A 17,323-nucleotide genomic window follows, 5' to 3' on the forward strand; every position below is an offset into this window, starting at 1 on the left:
GTCACACTTTTTTCTTCGTTTCTTAAACCTTTTTGTGTCACAATTTTTTCTAAGTTTTTTTTAAAATTGCAATGACCGGCTAAATATCAACAGCCATAATTAATATATAATTATCTATGGTACCCCGCAGTAGTCCTCTACTATTACAACATGCTAGTTCAGATCCATGCAATGTCACCACTTCTGGCTGTAGAGGAGGCAGGGTGTGACTTTGTCCCACTTGTAGAAACTTTTGGTTTTTGGTCACCATTTGCGCTTCAGACCCTTCGTACCATCGCTGAACGCACCACAGCCAGAAGTGGTGCATCAACCAAACAGGCTCATAAACATTTGTTACAACAACTTTCAGTTTCTTTATGGACGAACAATGCCCGTATGATTTTACGGTACTGGGCTTTGCAGTGTGAGGACTCTGATTTTCCTTTCTCCAAACCCCCATTGTAATTAATTGTGTTTGTAGTTTAGTTGTAGAGTAATTTGTATTGTAACTGTAAAAAAAATAAATAAATAAATAAAAATAAATAAAAATGTTACCAGATAGTAGTAGTGATGTGCAGTCTATACAATGGAACAATAACATGAGTACTAAACATCGGAGTAGGATCAAGATGATGAGACAAGCCAACTGTACCCCCGATAGTGACCCTTATAGATAATATACTACGTAGTATTATTATTCAGGGGCGGATCCAGACTATTAAAAAGGGGGGTTCCATTTTTGGAGTTGCAACTTCAGCCTAGCTGTAAGTTGAAGACCAAAAAAAAAAAAAAAAAAAAAAGGTTGTCACCTACTGACAACAGCTACCCCTCACCATAGATACCCTTACCAACTATATTTCCTTATTTATAACTAGATACATAGCTTGCTACACTACTCCTCAAAAGACTACTGTGACTGCTCTATTAGAGTATCTCGAGTAAGAGAGGCTCTTTCAAAAGGGGAGTTCCATGGAACCCTTGGAATCCCCCTGGATCCGCCCCTGTTATTAGTAGTATAATGGAACAATAACATGATATATGAGTAGATCTATAAGCTGTCAAGAATTATTTGTGCACTGCTAAACTAATTAAGTTATTTTTGTGTGATAAGCAAGGGTCTGGGGGAGAAGCAGTGGCGTAACTAAACCCAGGCCTACCCGAGCCTGGGCCCGGGTGTCAGCAATCAAGTCACGCCCACGGAATTAACAATAGAGTAAGTTGGTAGAAAAAAGACAACTTCACCAAATAATTGATCTAGACCTTGACAACAGCACACATTTTTGGCAGCGAAACAGCTATGTTACCTTTCATTATCGTTAAATCACTTCAAACTGACAGGTTAGCGGAATAAGCGCCTCTAGAAATAATTATCGTTTCGATGATGCAACTACTTTAATAGCGTTACTTGGGAAATGCAGCTTCAACTTATTGTACTGGGCCCTGGTGTCGGTGCAAGTCTAGTTACGCCACTGGTGAGAAGACTAATGTTTTGACAGCAGTTGTTGATGGCTGGACAAAGAACTGCAAGATTTACTGACAGTATCGTGATGGTAGGGCAAAATGTCCACCCCTATAGGGGCATTAACTAGCATTACCTACAGCTATTGTCTAATTATTATGTTGCTGATGCATCCGGAGCACCTGCAGAGTAAAGGTGAAAGTGGTAGTAAGGCTCATCCTATTATCACGTGATCACGGGAGTGGTTGGCAACTGACTCGCTCTCTTCTTTGACCAAAAAAGTGACTGGTTTGTTGGTTTAACGTATGGTTTAACTCGATTCAACTCCAGAGACGAGGAAGTGATGAGTTTTTTGCTGTTGCCATGCCAGTAATTAGAGGAATCAGGCGCGACCGCGAGCACTACTTGACTTCACCTGAAACCACACCAATCAACGATTGTGATACTTGTATTACTTGTGATAGACCAATTGTCAATGACTATCTAGTGTGTGTGTGGTGTGAAAGACATCAGCACCGAAGTTGTGCAAGGATAAGTGTTGACCTTTGCAACCTTCCCAAAAACGTATTTTTTTGTTGTGAGTGTATCAATAAACTTCCTACTGCTCTTATCAACCATGACAAAACTAAAGAAGCTTGTACTACTATTGAAAACAAATTAAAATCATTACAGGATACTTTGTCCTACAGGTTTGATAGTTTAGCTGAGACAATAAATGACCTGTCCTACCAATTAAACTGCCATGATGTAGAAGATTTGGATAATGTCTCTACAGTAAGTAGTCAGCCACCCAAACAAGAGCTCTCTACTCGACTCTACAGCAAACATCCCTTATCTGTCAAATCTATTGCTTCGATGACTGCTGACATCATATTGGAAGAAAAAGAAAAGGAAAAGAGGAGACAAAACCTGATTGTACATAATGTTCCCGAATCAAACTTAACAGAAGCACATGCCAGAAAAAAAGAAGACATCCAGAATCTAACCACTTTATTCAACCAGTATATTGGTGTATCAGCTTCTATCACTAATGCTATACGTATTGGAAAACAAGGTAATAAACCCAGGCTAATCAAGGTATCACTCTCTTCTAGAGAAGAAACACTCACCATCCTTCGCAATCGATGGAACCTGAGAAGCAAAGAGCACCCATCACACGTCACCAAAACTTTCATCACACCTGACTTGACTCCACTAGAACAACAAAAGAGCAAACAACTTCGTGCAGAACTAGCTAATCTTAACAAGGAAGGAAAACGTTATAGAATCAAGCATGGTAAGATAATTCTGAGGGAAGCAGCTACTTTCCAAAGCAACAAGTGAAGTCAGCCAACTCCAAACAACATGTACCTGTAAAACCATGTGATGAACAAAATTAACGAAATCAAGCTTGATGTTGTGTTTCAACATCTACCACTCTGTAATTATAGAACTCATTTGTACCATTATCTGTGTTATATATTCTCTGTGAGGTTTACACAGTAATAATAATAATTATTATTATTATTATTCTGCTGAACAGGCAGGGAGTCTGGGAGTATGCTCCCTAAGGAAAGTGTAAGTACGACAACTTTTTAGTTTTAATTGCTTCATCAAGTCTAAAAATTCAGTCAAAAGGTGATGATCGAGGCTCTGGTCTTATACACTGGTTGCATCTACACTGCACTGTGACACCCTTGAGGGGTTAGTATCAGCATTGTCCATGGCAATACTATTCCATCTCCTCGAGTCTTGATGATTGAGTGTCCCATTCCTTTCTATGTTGCTGCAATCCTGAAGCTGTGAACACAGTACAAAAAATGGTTATAATAGTATGATAATAACAATTATGATTAAGAGTCCGTAATGTACTCTTATTAAGGACCCTTGACAATAGTGACAATATGTGGCTGCGTTTATACTGTGAACTAATTAGGCACTTGGAAGTTTACTTTTGAGCATAAAGTGTCTGAAGCATTTACCATGCACAGATATGGGATATTCTAACAGTAATTGTCACATGCATTAAAGATAGATTTACTTTAATACAACAGTCATACTATACTGTAAAGTCATACTTGTGAACGGTGTTATGATACAGTCATTAGTATGTATGGCTTTTTATAACACTGTCAGACAAGATGACAGGTGCATCTTTGACTCTCCAAGATAATACTCTGCATTAATTTTAATTGCTCATTTTCAAATATCATCTAAAAGTAACCTTTTTTACTAATTTGTAGAGTCTATCACTGACAAAAATGAGTGATATCCATCCCAAAAATACCTTCGCTGTAAAAAAAAGCGCATCCAAAAAACTACCAGTGCCTGGAACCCTATGTAAAAAACAGCTCAGAAAAGTAACTGGTAACTAAAAGAGCTGATATCTGGAGCGGCCAAGAATACAACTAACTACAATTACTAAAGTTTTAATCCATGCAACTGTAAAGTAGATGCATCTACAATTATACATGAAAGTAAAAGTAACTGGCAACTGAAACAGCTGATATCTGAAACGACCAAGAATGAATGTTCATATACAACTACATGTAATTCAAAATTCAAACATTGAACCATTATCATTCAGCTGTGTTCTATATTCATTCTTGCTGTATCCTTAAGTAATTTCTTTTAATTCTATAATTGGCTGGTAATTTGGCCATCTTTTTTAAGAACAAAAAAGGTGGCCAAATTACCAGCCAATTATAGAATTAAAAGAAATTACTTAAGGATGCAGCAAGAGTGAATATAGAACACAGCTGAATGATAATGGTTCAGTGTTTAAATTAGTTGTATATGAACATTAATTCTTGGCCGCTTCAGATATCAGCTGTTTCAGTTGCCAGTTACTTTTACTTTCATGTATAATTAATTGGCACAAAATTCACCTGAATTGTCGTTATTAAAATTTTTACCATTAACCTACCATCACAGCCATTTCTTGGCCGCCACCTTGGATTTCACATCTTTTTTCACCATAGCCTTTTCAAGGGCCGCACTCCTTTTTTTACAGCTTGGCTGTTTTTGATTAGATTTCACTTCTTTTTGTATTTGTATACCCCAAAGCCGGCCTATGACCAGCTTTGGGGCTTTTTAACCTATATTTTTTCTTTACCACAGGAAAAAGAAAAAGATGAAGCAGATTTTATAAATACTTTAACTCATTCTGATTTTATCAGTAAATGTACAAATTATATATATAATGCATATATCAGGAGTTCATAATATAAAAAGAGAGCATATATTTATTACATGTCAATTAATCCCCACAGGATAATTTGCAGCTGATCTCTCTACTGGGTGACTTGAAATGTAGCTGAACTCTCTACAGGGTGATCTGCTTGTACGTAGACGAACTCTTTACAGGATTCTCTCTACAGGGTGACTTGACTCTAGCTGAACTCTCTGCAGGGCTATCTGTTTGTAGTTGAATTCTCTACAGGGTGATTTGTTTGCAGCTGAACTCTCTACATGGTGGTTGCTTTGTAGCTGAACTCTCTAAAAGGTGACTCTTCTAGCTGAACTCTCTACAGGGTGATCTTTTCATAGCTGAACTCTCTACATGATGATTTCTTTGTAGCTGAACTCTCTACAGGGTGATTTGTTTGTAGCTGAAATCCCTACAAGGTAACTTCTTCTAGCTGATCTGTCTACAGGGTGACTTGTTTCTAGCTGGTCTCTCTACAAGGCGATTTGTTTGTAGCTGAATTCTCTACAGGGTGATGTGTTTGCAGCTGAATGCTCTACATGGTGGTTGTTTTGTAGCTGAACTCTCTAAAAGGTGACTTCTTCTAGCTGAACTCTCTACAGGGTGATCTTTTTGTAGCTGAACTCTCTAAAAGGTGACTTCTTCTAGCTGAACTCTCTACAGGATGATTTGTTTGCAGCTGAACTCTCTACATGATGATTTCTTTGTAGCTGAACTCTCTACAGGGTGATTTGTTTGTAGCTGAAATCCCTACAAGGTAACTTCTTCTAGCTGATCTTTCTACAGGGCGATTTGTTTGTAGCTGAGTTCTCTACAGGGTGATTTGTTTGCAGCTGAACTCTTTACATGGTAGTTTCTTTGTAGCTGAGCTCTCTACAATGTGACTTCTTCTAGCTGAACTCTCTACAGGGTGACTTGTTTTTAGCTGATCTCTCTACAGGGTGACTTGCTTCTAGCTGAACTCTCTACAGGTGATTTGTTTGCAGCTGAACTCTCTACATGGTGGTTTCTTTGTAGCTTAACTCTCTACAAGGTAACTTCTTCTAGCTGATCTTTCTACAGGGTGATTTGTTTGTAGCAGAACTCTCTACAAGGAAACTTCTTCTAGCTGATCTCTCTACAGGGAGATTTGTTTGTAGCTGAACTCTCTAAACGTGATTTGTTTGCGGCTGAATTCTCTACATGATGGTTTCTTTGTAGCTGAACTCTCTACAAAGTAACTTCTTCTAGCTGATCTCTTTACAGGGTGAATTGTTTGTAGCTGAACGATCTACAAGGTAACTTCTTCTAACTGATCTCTCTACAGAGTGATTTGTTTGTAGCTGAACTCTCTACAAGGAAACCTCTTTTAACTGAGCTCTGTACAGGGTGAATTGTTTGTAGCTGAACTATCTACAAGGTAACTTCTTCTAGCTGATCTCTCTACAGGATGATTTGTTTGTAGCTGAACTATCTACAAGGTAACTTCTTCTAGCTGATCTCTCTACAGGGTGATTTGTTTGTAGCTGAATTCTGTATAGGTGATTTGTTTGCAGCTGAGCTCTTTACAGAATGGTTTCTTGTAGCTGAACTCTCTACAAGGTAACTTCTTCTAGCTGATGTATCTACAGGGTCACTAGTTTGTAGCTGAATTCTCTACATGGTGGTTTCTTTGTAACTGAACTATCTACAAGGTGACATCTTCTAGCTGATCTTTCAACAGGGTGATTTGTTTGTAACTGAACTCTCTACAAGAAAACTTCTTCTAACTGATGTCTGAACAGGGTGAAATGTTTGTAGCTAAACTCTCTACAGGGTGATTGATTTGTTTGTAGCTGATCTCTATACAGGTTACTTATTTCTAACTGATCTCTTGAATTCTGTTCAGGGTGACTGCTCTATTAGGATGACTGCTCTATTAGAGTATCTCGATCTCGCACTTGCTACACCAAGTTGCATTTCGTGCTATAACTCCGTGGCTTTAAGTCTGATTCTTCTACACCATTGAAGAGCCTTTCTAAGATGATTACTCCATCTGTACAGTGAATTTTAAAGCATTACCCCAAGCGGTTTATCTGGTAGGCGTGGCAAGTATTCGTTTTTTATTAGCTAATCTCGGTTTCATAATTGTTACACACTGTTGGTTTTGTTGTTGTATTTTCCTGGTTTTTAGCTTGATTTCTTTCAAACCACAAAAGGTTTGAGTTCAATAGTTAACCTATTCACCCACCGATTTTCAACTTCTTCCCATATGCAGTTTACCCTGTAGGCGTGACAACATATAGGTGTTATTTTTCATGCATAATCGCTCATAACTCTTTGCCTGTTTATGGTATTCCAGCCAAAGATGGTACCGAGATGTGTCTTTATACCCCCTTCTGTGTGCCAACTTTCAAGACAATCGGATAACGCGTTCGCGTTTTATAGCAGTTTTTGTAAGTGTGCGAAAAGAGGAAGAAAAATAAGAAGAAAAAAAACCGAAGAAACTAAGCCAATTTTTGAAGTCGAATATCTCGGGAACGTGTGAAGTGATTTCGATCAAATTTGGAATGTGGAGTGCTGAAGTTGGAGGGAGTGTCCACAGCAAAAATCGTCTTGTTTCATCAAGGAAGCGCTGAGCTACGGAGGTGCGAAAATTGCGTTTTCTTTCTTCCTGTCAATATACTCACGTGTGTTACGCGCCGGCTTCTTGGGCCGCACGACACACTACCGTGTGTCTTGATACGCATCTGCTTTACAGCCAGGTGTTGTAGCATGGATTAAAACTTTAGTAGTTGTAGTTAGCTGTATTCTTGGCCATTCCAGATATCAGTTCTTTAAGCTTTTCTGAGCTGTTTTTTTACATAGGGTTCCTGGTACTGGTAGTTTCTTGGACGCACCTTTTTTTTACAGCGAAGGTGTTTTTGGGATGGATAGTATATATCCATGGCCAATTCTACTGATGAAGCATGATTTGAATAATGAAATACTCTGTAGCAACAGTACCAAAGTAATAACCAGTTACTTAAAGCTGGTTATGTATGCTTGTTTATGTATTGGCATAAACATCATTAGTGAGCCATTCCAAAGCATTTATTTACATTCGTAACTTCACAATACTGCGCATGCAATTCTTCAGTGAAACATTGATATTCTAACTTATACATACCTCCTTGCTTCAATTCCATTAGATAAACATAAGGCCATACCAAATTAATCATATGTTTTATGCACTGTTAGCCTGTTAACAGTGACCCAGCAGATTGACAAATGTAAATCTTTTCCAGTTCCAACTGCCTGCTTTATTATATTATATGACTGCTTTATGAGAATATATCAATCTTTACATTTACAGATGCTAAAATCCTTCTGAAACAAATTAAAGCATATATATATAGTAAAAACTGCCCTTTATTAGCTAAGACACTGTTTGAGTCCTTCTCACTATCAGGGGCTAAAAAAGAGGCTAGTTGTGGCCAAAAAGCTAGTTGTAAATGACTTTTGCCAATTGTAAAAAGTCACACTAAATAGCAACTGCACCACAAAAAGAATAAAGTCAAAAATTGCATACATGTGCTGTGCATGTTTACAGGGATTTGACTAAAAGTACCTCAAGATCCAGTCTTGAGATTGCCATTTTCAAAATTTTTCCACTTGTGACCCACTAAAATTGAAATTTATAGTTATGGTCATTTTAACAGTCTACTATTGATAATAAATAATTGCCTTGTTTTATAAAAACATGCAATAGTTTGATCTAAAGAATTGGCTTGTATGTCACTGTAAGTTTGTTTGCTGTTTCCTGGTTCCAGGTCTCAGTCACATCTCAAATTGCTTCCAGATTCAATCTAGCCACAATTATGTTTCAACTAGGTAAATATGCCCCCATACTCCCCTGAAATCCCTTCAATCATTCTCTTCACTGACATTTTGCTACACAACAATCATGACAATCATAGAACACAAAATACAAAATAATTATGTAATTCAAACACAAAAGAAAAAATTTTTCTTTATATGTACTACTACTACTACTACCCCCCCCCCCCCCATCTCAGGTTTGGGCTAGTTGTAAAAAAATAGTTTTTTTTAGCTACTAGACACTGTCCACTAGGGCTGGGAAGTATTGAAAAACAGCAATATTAGAGTTCAAATAAGTAAGGGGGCATATAGCAATATTAAGTATCACGAGATTACCAAATATCACGGTATTAATGTAAAAGCCATTAGTATTAAAGTAACTGCCATTTACCTCAACAAAAGCACCAAATATCCATGGTAGGTCAGCAAACCTCAGGTACAAATTAATGCAAACAAACTTGTTTACATAGTTTGATTAGCTGACTACATCAGCACCTGCCTACAAACATTGTCACATGTCTGGTTGCCTTCTAAATATGGGATGAAACAAGCCCACAGGGAAGCCGTAGTGCCCAGATGGTATGGCGGTATTAAAAAAACACTCGGTATCAAAACCGGTATGACTTAAATATGACAGATTACTAACAATACCACTATATTGCCCAGCTCTTAGACTACTATCCACTCATCTTAGGTGATGGACTGTCTGGTGACATGCTTGTGTGAGACTTGTGATCATCTTTAATAATGTATACAGGTGATCTGGTACCAGTACTTCTCTTGCAAGTTAATGGACTTCCTTTACATATCTCTAAAGTGAGTTACTTTTACATGCAGTGGCAGAACACTGTCAAAAACTCTAATATAACATACAGTAGAGACAGACAACTTCAAGCACCAAAGTGCCACATTATCTTCTGTCATGAAAAATGGCCTTCATGAGTATGAATGAGGTCAGTGATTTATCCTCTGTTGGTCTGAGGCTGCCCGAGTCAAATCACATGGCTTCAATATGGGATTATGAAATGAACTGGGGATACAATCATGTCACAGGGACTGGATCTGGGAAAGAGTATTATTATTATTATTGCCCATGATAGTGGTTTCATTTTCCACCACAAATAAACACAAAACTACATGAGTACCATTAGATTTCATTGTCAATATCACAGTAGCTTGCTTTTTCTGACTGTTTTCCCAAGTGCAGTGGATAGCCATACAAGCAATCTGGGACCTTGATGGAGCTCTGGCCAATCTGAGGATGGTGCTACAGTATGTGGAAATACAGCTCCATGGTATTGAAAAAATACCTGTGCTGTAGATAAATTTCTTTTTATTTTAACAAATTTTGAGACCTGAAGGTTCCAAAATTTGACCTAATTCATGAGTTCATGAGTTCCACTTTTGATTAATTTTTGTGAACAACCTCTTGCACTCCCCCATCCCTATACACCTATTGGAGCTCCTCTGATACAGCCAAAATAAGTAAAAACTAGCAGTAAACTTAGTTGTTGGCTATTTGTAAAAGGTAAGGAATGTAAAACATCAATACTCTCTAATAGAACAGTCACCTAATAGTGAAATACTCTAATAAAGCATTACCAAGATAATTGTGACAAATGTTGCTAACTTAGGAGTATAACGTAAGCATAATAGGAGCACTGAAAGAGCATAATGGGTGAAAATTGTGGGAAATTCTTCCTGAAAGCATTTTGGCATAATTTTGGCTCACTCCTAACTATAGACAATAAAACTGGTATTCCCAGCAACAGACATATAATATTATGTGACTGGATCTGCAAGATATGTTAGTGCAAGCCTAATTTTATAATGTATAAAATGCAATGGGTAAATCAAAACATTAAAAAATCATAAACTTTTAAAGCTCTTGTTTCACCATGAAGGAAGGTGCTAAAGGCAAAAACCTCGGTAGCATCATGTTCCCCCAAAGGAAGAGGTGTCTTGGAAATCATGCTATTTGTTTCATGTCAGTACTCCCAAGGCATGATGAATGATAATATGAATGTTAGTTGAGTGAATCATCAGTGGAATTGAAAGATTGATTGTGAGCTATATATATATATATATATATATATATATGCACCATTAAGTAACGGGGAAGCTCACTGTGGTCATTTCATCTGCCTACATCGACAAGAGTATATATGTGACCCGGTCTGCGAAAAGGGCTCTTATAGCCTTTCCAATTATCCATGTTTGGCTAATCATAACTCCTAATCTACTAAAGCTATCACCATGTAATTACACCCACAGCTACTGCCAGGTTAGGGTTGTTAAGTGACCAAATTGTAGGCTTGTACCATATTCACCAGTCAAGTTATGGGTTACCATATATATGCAATTGGAAAGGCTATAAGAGCCCTTTTCGCAGACCGGGTCACATATGTATTCCACCAGTCACTCCTTCAATGTTACCTAAGAACACAATCAATTATAACAAAGCTTTCAGTCCTTGAATTCATGTTGATCAATCGTGAATATATTTCACAACACAATAACTCCACTGTATTTATAGTTTCAGAGAATTCAAAATAATTTATATATATACATATAATAATTATAAGTGCATAATAGAAGCCACTATAGATTTCACTCAGGTTTGGTTTCATACAATGTCAGCATTTTATCACTTTAAAAGCAATTCATGCACTACTGTTACTATACATTTCTTTGTTTGTTTATTTTTTCTATTAAACTCATCAACTTATCTAGCTAAACCATATCCTGTAATCCATAATCAAATTTTAATACAGGTATTCTCTGTTTATCCTGATATACCATCCTGGTTAGGTATTAAACTTCTTATTATATGCTGAATTGCCTGTAGCTCTCCCAGGGCTCATAGGCAAGGCTACAGCTACAGGTACATGATAGAAAGCAATTAATATTTGCATTCACAAATTCCATTGTTAGTTTAATTTAGTTTCCTAATTTGAGGCTACGTACCATCACACTTCCATATTTTTGTACATGCAGCACCTGAATACTGATGCACTTGGCAATGAACATAATCAATATACTATCATACCATATATACTGCAGTACGTGTATGTCTTTATAGTACTGCTGTTATACTTTTACTAATTCATATATACTACGTATTTAAATAGGTACATTGCACTTTAAAGAAAATGAACTACAGTATTTTGGTAGGTCACAAATCATTAGGTCAACTGTGTAATACAGCAAGCTGGTATTTATGCTCAAAACTATGCTAGCATAATTAATAGCATAGTTTTGGTCGCTAATTTAGACAATGGTCGCTAATTTAGACAATGGCCAATCTGTTGATGTTGCATATTTGGACTTTTAAAAAACACTTTGACTCAGTCCACCGCCAATGCTTGATTCAAAAACTATCATCCTTTGGGATATAATTTTACAGTGGATAATAGGAACAGAACACAAAAGGTAGTGTTAAATGGTCAGAAATCTAGTTCCATTCCTGTCACAAGCAGGATCAGTGTTCGGTCTAATGGTTTCTTTTTGTACACAACATTTGTTAATGACATATATGTCTCCATTGTGCCAAGCCCCACATTCATGTTCGCTGATGACACAAAGATTTTTGTTATATATATATGTGACCCGGTCTGCGAAAAGGGGTCTTATAGCCTTTCCAATTATCCATGTTTGGCTAATCATAACTCCTAATCTACTAAAGCTATCACCATGTAATTACACCCACAGCTACTGCCAGGTTAGGGTTGTTGAGTGACCAAATTGTAGGCTTGTACCATATTCACCAGTCAAGTTATGGGTTACCATATATATGCAATTGAAAAGGCTATAAGACCCCTTTTTGCAGACCGGGTCACATATATAAAGTAGTTGATGACTATGCAATGCTTCAAAATGACTTAGACTTACTATATGAATGGTCAGTACATTGGCAATTCAAGTTCAATATCTCCAAGTGTAAGTAAGCATGTACACATTGGGCCAGTATAATCACCAAGGGCTGTATTATCTGAATTGTACGATATTATACTAATTAGGTATCCTCTTTGACCATCACCTTAAGTTCCATTCACACACCACAAATGTTGCTGCAAAAGCTAATCGATTTAGGATTGATCAGGAATTCTTTTGATCATCTAGACTTATACGTTTGTTCATTACGTTGACTAGTTATCATTAATTTTGTAATCTACTGTACTTTCAGTGATGTGACCTACACTAGAATATTGTAATCTGGTGTGGGCATAGGCGGCGGAAAGGGGGGCTAGGGGCTGAAAGCCCCCCCTCAGAATGATACCACGCCGAAATTATCCTTCTTGTAGTGGGACTGAAAAGCGCAATAAAGATCGAGATACTCTAATACTAGTAATAGAGCAGTCACTCTAATAAAGCAGTCACAGTATTAGAGCAGCGGCAGCGTGCTATGTAAGAATTTTTATGTAGTTTATCAGCTGTGAATGCGTAGTTGGTGCAAGGGCGTAGGCAGGGGGGTTCGGATGGTTCGGACGAACCCCCCCCCCCCCCCCTTCAGAGGCAGATTTTTTTTGTAAATTAAAAATCACACCAAATCTTACAGCTCTAGAGCTCTCCGGTAGCAACTTACCCACTGGCGCTGCTCTGTACTACTTTTGAGGGTCACATCACATTAATGCTGAACCATTGCACAGCATATCTATTGCATCACGTGATCAATAGCGCACGTGATGCATGGTTGAAATGGCGCGAGTGAAATAGCGAAGGACTGTTCAATAGTCGGTTGAAACATATTACGAGGCAGCAGCCGCTAAACTTGAGTGGTCGTGTTATACATAGGCGGTGGAAAGGGGGGGGCTAGGGGGCTGAAGCCCCCCCCAGAATGATATCACACCGAAATTATCTTTCTTGGAGTGGGGCTGAAAACCGTGATAAAGATCGAGATACTCTAATAGAGCAGTCACTCTAATAAAGTAGTCAGTGTGTAGCGAGCTATGCAAGGATTTTTATGTAGTTTATCAGCTAAAAATGGTAGCTGGTGAGGTGGAAAGCTCTTGTCAGTTGGTTGTGACCATTTTTTTTCTTTTTTTTTTGGTCTCACCTTACCAAACTATAGAAATAAGTCTCAGCCCAGCCCCCCCTCATATCAACTACTTGCTCCGCCGCTGGTGTTATACATATGTCAGGTTAGAACAAACTGTGAATTGTTGATGTATATTTACTTAATGAATGGTTTGTTTATTTGTTACATGTTGTGGGCACGTGATGTCTCGAACATATTGGAGTACAAGCCAAGTCTGAAGTTATTGACCATCAACAGGAGGACCGGCCGAGAAAAATGTATAGTTGGAAGAAGTATTGCCAACTAAGTGACTCGAGTGTGGAAGGCTTCCGTTTGCTAGGAAATTGAAGTTGGCTGTCAGTATGTTGTCTGGAAGTGAAGATTAGTTGCTTTTACAATAGGTTTATAGTTTCTATAAGCTGCATAAACAGCAGTGTGTAGGTTTTAGCTAGTTAGATGCACAAACAGCAACTTTTACTGTTACTGCCTAAGGGCACATTTTGTGTATGCATCACTTTCATCCAATCATGGTCTAGGGGAAGCACCCAGGCCTTCCCCTTAAGACATTCCACTTTCATTCGAACCCCCTTCAGAAAAATCCTGGTTACGCCCCTGTGGTGAGGTGGGCAGCTATTGTCAGCTGGTTGTGACCTTTTTTTTTTTTTTGGTCTCACCAAACCAGAGACAATGTACTACCTCATTTCCATAAGTCTGGGTCGGGTCAACCCCCCCTCATATCAACTACTTCCTCCGCCCCTGGGTGTGGGGACCATCAATTTTATTCTGATCAAAGAAAACTAAAATTGAAAGGCTCAGCATAGAGCTACAAGACTGCTACCACCAATTAAAGACAAGCCCTATGGGTAGAAACTGTCAATATCACAGTTTATATTGCTAGCCCATGGGAACCATAGAGGCTCCTACTATACAAGATAAATAATTATTTTATATATTCGAAAACCACCAGGGGACACCATTTAAATTCCACTCAAGATTAAATTGTTGATCTAGCTAACTATTATTTTTCAATAGGTTAATTAATGATTGGAACAGTTTTCCTGCACTTGTATTCTTTAAATATAGTTTTAAATCTTACTTTTGTATAAATTGTGTAAATTTTTGTACTAGCTATGATGTGCACACCCGATATCAGTACTTTAATCATTATCATATTATAATCGTAGTTAGCGCCTTCCTTTTTTTAAGAAATGGGCCTCAAAAATCTGTAGATGCTTTTCCACAATTCTAAATATTTTAGCTACCAATGCATTCAATATACTCTAGTGACTGTACTGTAAATTAGGCCTGCAATCCTTGCATGATCATGCAGGATTATTGCAGATTCAATCACATATACAGTACTACTGTAATGTATGATGATATGTACAGTAGCAGGGCAATAGCAATCTTCAACTTTGCAGTAATGTGTGTTTTATTTACAGTGCTTCACATAGTTTGTAGCAACATATCTAAGCAACCCCCTGTCTCCAAAAGAAAGGCTGTCAACAACAGGTAAGGAATTTAGTCATATTGGTGAATTTATAATTGAGCAGTAAGCAATTCTATTTGTTTTGGCATTCAATGCACAGTTAGCAAGGTAGACTTAGCTAGTTATCTTTCCTTAAAATAAACAGCAGAATAAATTTACATAGACCATGATGCCGTTGTCACCATATGCATGGAATGAGGATATCTGCATATAATTTTGCCAATTTCCTGCACTGTCTCAAAGCAATATGCAGGATGCTTAAATGCAATGCAAAACAATGACATACAAAGTTCACACTGTATTGTGTACTTGGATACTTCACTACAGGTGAGTAATACAATAAGTATATTTTGCCTGATCTCTAGCTGATCCCATGTACCACGGAGCAAGTAGCAAAAGCGGTGTAACAATATCATAACATATAGTACATACACAATTCTAATCAAGTACAGCAGATCCAAGACTGGTGCTTTAAGCTAAGTGCATGCATCCCATGCCACAAGTTAAAGGTACCTTCCACTGGTCCTAGTTGACAAGTAGAAGTAGGCTGGTGTTTAAATCTCAAAAGGATTGATCTTGTCATTAAAAACATCCACTACTATTTAATTATTAATATTAGTACTCTACAGTGATCAGCACTAAAGGTCTGACAGCAACATATGCTGTAGCCTTTGGATTACCTAACCTAACAAGAACTGGAGACTTTAAATGATTACTTATAACCTAGCAAACAATAAGGTGAAACAGAAAAGGGCCAAAGAAAGGAAAAAATCCCTCCTACCCCAGGATTCGAACTGCAGGCCACCCAATGTCTAGTCGAGCGCCACACTCAGTCTCCTCCAGGAGAGATGGATTTTCTTCCTTTAAACCTAAGAATTTACTATTATTAGTACTTTACAGTGACCAGCACTGAAGGTCTGACAGCACCATGTGCTGCAGCCTTTGAATTACCTAACCTAACAAGAACTGGAGACTTTAAATGATCCTAGCAAACAATAAGGTGAAACAAACTACAGCTATTCTCCAGCTGCAGCTGTGATGTGCCACGGTGGTGATCTGAGTTATTTAGACACAGTATTATAATGGCTCCAAAAACTCACTGCATGTGTATTGAATTACACAACTTTTACTGCATTAAATCATAACTTTATTTCACAACACCTTACACCATGTACTTTCCATTGCAGACAAACACATGTACAGCTCAAATAATAATTATACAGAATGATCAAAACTGCAAGGTTACTTGCCTCTCACTAAGGCACTTGGCAATTAATTCTTGATGACTTTACTATTTTGACCTTGAGATTTTACACCAAGTTGGTTTTCTCCTTTCCTGTCTAGGACAATTCTCTCCACTGGGTTTCAACATGAATCCCTTCATGGTGGAAATCAATTGAAAAATCTTTGAAAGCACTTGAATATACTAGATTCAGTTGCTGCAGTTTCATTTTTCTGGACAAATTATAATTATAAATATGCTGCTTTGATTTTGGAGGTTGCACCCCTAAACCTACCAACCACTCCATTCTGCAGCACTTAAAACTATGCTGTACTAAAAGGGGCTAGTTGTGGCCACAAATCTCTGTAGCCATACGCGATTCTAAGGGGGAGGCCCAATAACATTTTAAAATCTTGGGGAAAATTAAAGTTCCAGTATAGGTTATTTTTAGCATTTTTTATGTTTTTAACAAAAATTAATTTTAGGCTGTTTTCAAATTCTACTTTATATTACAGCCAAACAACAATAGTTATATATACTGTTCCCTACTTGGCCCCACTGTAGTAGAATCGCCACTGTGACTGTAGCTGTAAGTGACTTGCGAATTGTAGATACATGTATAATAGTTGTAAAAGCCAGATTGAAACCAGGACAACAGAACAGTGGCTTTATATAAAATCAAAGTTATGTATATCTTTCGTGACCTGCAGCTGGTCTGTGATAATAAGACATATAGGCACAAACTACATGTCATCACACAAAGGGTTATTGGAATGAAATATTTGCATAATTGCATTCCGTAATTTGTATTGTGAAGCCAATTCAATGTTAAATTTATGAAATGGAAAGTGGCTGCATGTATTGCATTAGCTCCATGAATTACCTTAACACACTGGTCAAACTAGAAAATATTATAATATAAGCAAAGTATAATTTAGTGTGTGGTGAAACATCTCAGTACACAAACAGTGTGAACATTGTGTGTTATTAATAGGCATGCATTTTTTTTAATTGACATGCAGGATCATAATAAGTGTCAGCAATTAAGTCCTGTGATAGCTCTGTGAATGACAGGGGCAAATCCAGGTGGGGGTGGGGGTAAAGGGTTCCTTGGAATCCCCTTTTTAGAAGAGCCTGAATATTACTTGATA

The sequence above is a fragment of the Dysidea avara genome, chromosome 1 (genome assembly GCF_963678975.1).
Source record: "Dysidea avara chromosome 1, odDysAvar1.4, whole genome shotgun sequence".
In the NCBI taxonomy this organism is placed as follows: Eukaryota; Metazoa; Porifera; class Demospongiae; order Dictyoceratida; family Dysideidae; genus Dysidea; species Dysidea avara.